Raw genomic sequence first — 6,000 nt, forward strand, 5'->3', positions numbered from 1 at the left:
TTCTTTTATCCCTCCAAATCCAGTACAGGCCACCTCACCCCAACCAAGAATATTCCAGAACAAGAACCATCAAACGGCTCTCAAATGCGATAAAAAATGCAGCTTCATCCCATCGTTGCTCCAAGGGTTTAGGGAGTTGAGTTCCCTATAAAAGGGTCATCAACGTAGCCAAGGAGAGAATCTGGTGGCGGCTAGGGTTGAGGGAATGGACGAGAGAGAAAATAGAGTGTCGGTTGGAGAGAAAAACTGAGAAAGGCAAGCAAGAGGGTAGCTACGGGAAAGAACCGAGGGGATAGGAAGGGAAACCAGGCAAAAGAAAAGCTAAGGGGTTGAAGAGGACAGAGGTAGAGAGCAGATGGGTGGCGGCTAGGGGTTGGAAAGAAGAGAGCTTTCGTGGATAAAAGGGAGGCTGAACCAAAAGGGAGAGCTTCGGCAAGAAAAACCAGAAAAAGAGAAGAACGCAAGAGAGAGTAAGGAAGAGAGGGACTGAGAGTGAGAACTGAGGGAGCTTTCGAGTGGGCTAAGAAAGAAAAAACTGAGAAGAAAAACCGAGTAGGGGGATTGAGAGAGGTTGCAAGCTGAGCTGGTGAGGAAACTGGGGAAGAAAAAAGAAGGTTTAGGGCTACGGGACAAGAGGAATAAGAAAGAGAAAGGCCACGGTTGAGAAGGAAGTGAGGAAGAAATCGAGGGAAAAGAAAGGAATAAAAAGGGAGAAGCCGAGAGAGGAGCTTCGGCTGTGAAAAAGGGAGAAGAGCTTTGGAGAAGGACGTGGGGAGAATTCTTAGTTTATGATGAAAAAAAAAGGCATTCTACAACTAGGGCGGTTTCTGGGGATTTTTCTACAAATGGGGTCTTCGCATTCCGCGAATGCGAGTTCAGTGCGACCTCGCCAAGACCCCATTTCGAAAAAAAAAAGAAAAAAAGAGTGAGTCAAAGAAGCAGAACGGCTGTCGAACAGCAAAACAAAGAAAATAGAGCTGTCGAACAGCAAAACAAAGAAAACAGAGCTGGGTTCTGCACATCGAAGCATCCAAAGACCGGAACTGGCCACCATTTGTCCTATTTTGTGCTGCCCAAACGCCGGACGGCAGAAATAGGAGGAGCGGCGCCACACGGCTGAGCTGCGCCACCATCTCTGTTGTTCTGCTCCGCCGGAAGCGACGCCTCATTCTCTTTCTGCCTCGCTGAAGCAAGCCCTCCAGATTGCAGCCGATTTTCAGAGCTTCTTCAACCACCAGATAGCCGACCCATTTGCGCCTTTGACCTCCCACTGCCGCCCCATTGCCGACTCAACATTTGCCAGCATTGCCGTCCCATTGCGACTCTCAAACAACATAAAGGTGAGCCTTTTCCATTTGCAATGCCTCACTTATAGCATTTTAAGTTTAATTAATACTTGAATACTTGAATCCAACAGCAAGTTCAGATTTGTTGTGAAACTTGGGTTTAAATTTGATGTGGGTTGTGCTTATTTTTGCAATTTTTGTGGTGGATTTGAGGATATACGTTACATTTTTTGAATTCTTGCAATTTTGTCTGTTTCCAATTTGTTGTAGTTTATTTGCAGTTTCTGCAATTAGTGCAGAAAAAGCATGATCCGAGCTCGGATCCGACTTAACCCAAACGGATCCGACCTCGGATCCTTTGAGGATCAAAGGCGAAATTGGGTGATACGACCTTGGATCCATAGTTGTTCACTCAGATCCGAGGGCTCGTCTGATCATCTGTTGAGACGGATCCGAACCCTGTTGGATCCGAGGGATGCCAGAAATTATCCGGGCTCGGATCTGTTCGCGGACATAGCAGATCCTATGCTCTGTTTCTTTTCACTTACCTCGCATCTCAGTGACCTCGGATTTAAGAGATGCGAGGTAACTGACCACGCATTTCATAAATGCGAGGTCTGGTTTTCTTTTTCTTTTTTTTTTCGAATTTCGTTGGTCGAAAATTCAAGGAGACTTGGCATTGAGCAAATGCGAACTCACGGAGCTCGCATTTGCTGAATGCGAAGACCCTTTGGACGGAATCCCATACTCAAAATGCCCCATTTGTAGAATTTTTTAAAATTCATCATAATTTTAGAAATTTCTCTTTCATCATAATTTTTTTAAAAAAGTCTATTTTTTTGTGTTGAAGAAGATAAAACATAAAAAAAAAGAAAAAAGGGGCAAGTTCCATTTAAAATAGAAAATGGGTTCTAATTAAGGGAATTAAACATGAGATGCAAATAAGAAACGAATTTCTCTAGGACAGCTATGGGTAAATCGTACATTAGAGTTGTGTTCGTAGAGAAGATTTTAGAAAAATAAGGGCCTTGAACTGAAATGAAAAAATAAATTTTGCTAAAATTATAATATATGTTAGCGTGACCCAAAATTTGATGCCGAGCATTGAAGTTGTCTTGGATGCATTTCCGTTGCTTTAACAGTCTTAGCATGCCATTTAATTATTTTTTATATACATTTAGACACTATTGTCGTACTTTAACAAGTGTATATAAATATATTTGACAAATACTTATTTTTCACTAATGTAGTTATCAAAGCCATTTACAATAATTAGTACTTTAATACGCCCTGTATAATTTGAAATGATAATAATTACAATAATTAGTACTTTAATATGTCTTGTGTAATTTAAAATGATAATAATTAATCATCTCTAACTAGTTTAACGTACAAAATAATTCTCTAAAATGCTAAGCACATAGTAGACAAAGTCTCTAATACTCAATGTGGGGGCAAGGGTTATGTACCAAATTTGGGTGGCAAGTGCCCACTTTTTAGTTTTTGTTTTTAAAATCTATTTCGCAACTGTTATTTTTGGTCGAAACACTATCTACATTGGACATTGTATGTTTTGCAATTGGAGTTTAGAAATTTTATTGACATTATGTAGTTTATAGATTGGAGCTTTCGAATTTCATGGATATTTGGATTGTTTGACAGGGAGTTTTAGCCCATTTATAGGAGGGACTTTGTCGAATTTTTTGTAGAGTTTTCTTTGTGAGGGCAACTGACTACTACAAATACATGTCGCAACTTCTGTTTTTTTAAATGGTTTTTTGTTGTAAATTATTTCTTCATATAGGTACATACAAGGTTGGTGACACAAGCTTGGGAGGTTTAGAAGCTGGGGTTGGTACCTCTAAGATCCTGACCACAGAAGTTGGCTAGATTCGAATTTGATACAAGTCATTCGGTAATATATTTTATATTACAACTTTTGGATTTTTGACGTCAAATTGAAATAGTATGTTTTGTTAAACTTCTGGATGTAGAATAGGGCGTTAGAACACGTTAACAGATTTATTTTAAGTCGAATCGATGGATTTAAAGTTAAATCTAATCTTGTAGTCTATATTTACAATATATGCATGTCGAGGTTAGGGAAATAACAGATAATGCTGTCAAGTGGCCTTTGGATATAGCCAAAAAAATCTTATTGTGTTGTTGATGAAAATAGCATATGTATATGAACATAGATCTTGTATAGCTATATGGATGTGGAGCCCAAAAATTGATTAAATATTCTTCCAAATCGCATGTCAATCGCTCTCTTTTGCAATTCGTAGGCGGCTCATAGTTGTTAGGGTTCTAAATTATAGGGGACATATATATTATACAGTGTGGTGTTGACCGATTACAACTTAATATAGACCCTGTTTGTATCATTGGTACAGTGAGTTTTAGCCTACTTATAGGGGAGACATTGTCAATTTTTTTTTAAATATCTTTGTCAGTTTTTGAATATTTATAGCAATTTCCGTAGGGGAGACTTTACCGACATTTTTAAAAAGTTTTTGTAATCCTCGTTAACTAACTATTACTAATTGGGATGCAAATAACTTATATGAAATGGTTTGCATATTGAGCAGTTGTTGCTTCATATAGGTGCATACAAGGTTGGTGACACAAGCTTAGGAGGTGTAGAGACCTGGGTTGGGAAGTCCGTCGTCCAAACCACAGAAGTCCACCTTTCGAATTCGATACAAGCCATTCGGTATTAATTTTTAGTTTACAACTACATATTATGAACGTCGAAACAATGAAATAGTATAGTTTGTTAAAACTCTTCCAAACCACGAAGGTGTTAATGAAATTAAATAGATTTATTTGAAAGCGAATTGATGGATTTAAAATACTTTAATACGTCTTGTGCAATTTGAAATGACAGTAATTTGGATTGTTTGACAGGGAGTTTTAGTCCATTTATAGGGGAGACTCTGTCGAAATTTTTGTACTTCTTTCTTTGTGAGGGCAACTGACTATTAGGTAATTTATTTTATATTACAACTACCATTTCTTTGTGAGGGCTACATTCGGATTTGATACAAGTCATTAGGTAATTTATTTTATATTACAGCTATTGGATCTTTGCCGTCAAATTGAAATAGTATAGTTTGTTAAATTTTCTTTCAGTAGAAAAGGGCGTTAGAATATGAAATACGGATTTATTTTAAGGTGAATTGATGGATTTAAAGTCAATGACCAACCTTGTAGTATTTTTTGTAATTGGAAAAATCTATAATGCTAAAAAAGTGGCAAAATCTGCTACAGGGAAAAACATTAATTTTGTAAGGTTCATTGCTAGAATATCACATCATTGTGAATGTGGATCTTGTTATGCGGTGTAAATGTGGAGCCCAAATTTATATAACTTACCGTACTTTTCTTATACTTGTACTTTGAAAATTATAGGGTCTCTTGACAATATGTAGTGTGGCAAATGTCATTACAACTTCATATAAACCCTGTTTGGATTGGTTGGCAGGAAGTTTTAGTCTATTTTGTGGATTGGTTGGCAGGGAGTTTTAGTCAATTTTTAGGGGAGACTCTGTCCAAATTTTCTAAAAATTTCGTTGGAAGTTTTAGGCTATTCATATCGTCATTTATAGCATATTTCATACCTGTTTTCAATTTTTTCATAAACATTTGGATCGAAATTAGTCTATTTAATAGTACCAATTTCGACCTAGAGTCCACCCTCTTTCATTTGGGGGGACTCTTGGACTACTAATTCTAATTTATTGTTCCCAAAATAGGGATTCATTTCACAGACATGTCTGTAGAAAGACCTCTGCAGGTAAACCTATACTGGGGAGGAGAAATACATTACGATGGTGACTTTGTTTGTTATTTGTCTCGTACTTCCAACCGGACATTCACTTTGAGGTATAGAATTGGATACGGGGAGTTGGTTGACAGGATTTACCACTATATTGGGGTCGATAAAGGGATATTCAAGCTGAAATTGTTTCTTCGTCAACCGTTGGAGAGTTCCAAATATACTGTTTTCGCAGTGGTGGATGATGAAACTCTTGATGTAATGTACGATCTTTGGATCGAAAGAGTTTCATACATAGCGGAGATTTATATCGAGAAGGAAGAAATCGTCCAAATGCCTGTAGTTAATAGCGTATTCACTGGACCAATAGGTAATGTTGGTCCAATGATGTCGCTTGTACATGCATTCATGGATCCAACAAAGTTTAACTTCGGTTTTAGTTCAGTCGTTCCAGAGAATTCATCGGCATCTCACTATATGCATGATGATCGATCTATGGATTCATTAGAACCAAGGCTCACATCAAGGTCCATGGGTGCCCAGAAATATTTTCATGGCCTGGATTCGATTCCAAGTTTTGGAGATCCAGGGTCATCATGCCATATTTCTCCACATGGGATCGAGTCTAATCCTGGTCAAGGTTGTCGCAGTTCAGCTGAAGATGATGTATATGCTAGTGGGCATGATAGACTCCTTGCTTCTGAAGAAGATGATCCGGAAGAAGATGACCCGGAAGTTGATGCGGAAGAGGTTGAAGAGTCGGAGTCGCAAGATGTGTCTGGTAGTGACTCGGATGATGAGCATGAAGATGGGAGTTTAAGAGTAAACCTCGATACCTAACAACTCTTTGTTGGGTATCGGGTTGCCAACACAGAATGCGGAGATATCAGACGTAATAGTACAGCTGGCAGCTTTGCATATGTTCCAAGAGGA

This window comes from Coffea eugenioides, chromosome 10, assembly GCF_003713205.1.
Source record: "Coffea eugenioides isolate CCC68of chromosome 10, Ceug_1.0, whole genome shotgun sequence".
Taxonomy (NCBI): Eukaryota; Viridiplantae; Streptophyta; class Magnoliopsida; order Gentianales; family Rubiaceae; genus Coffea; species Coffea eugenioides.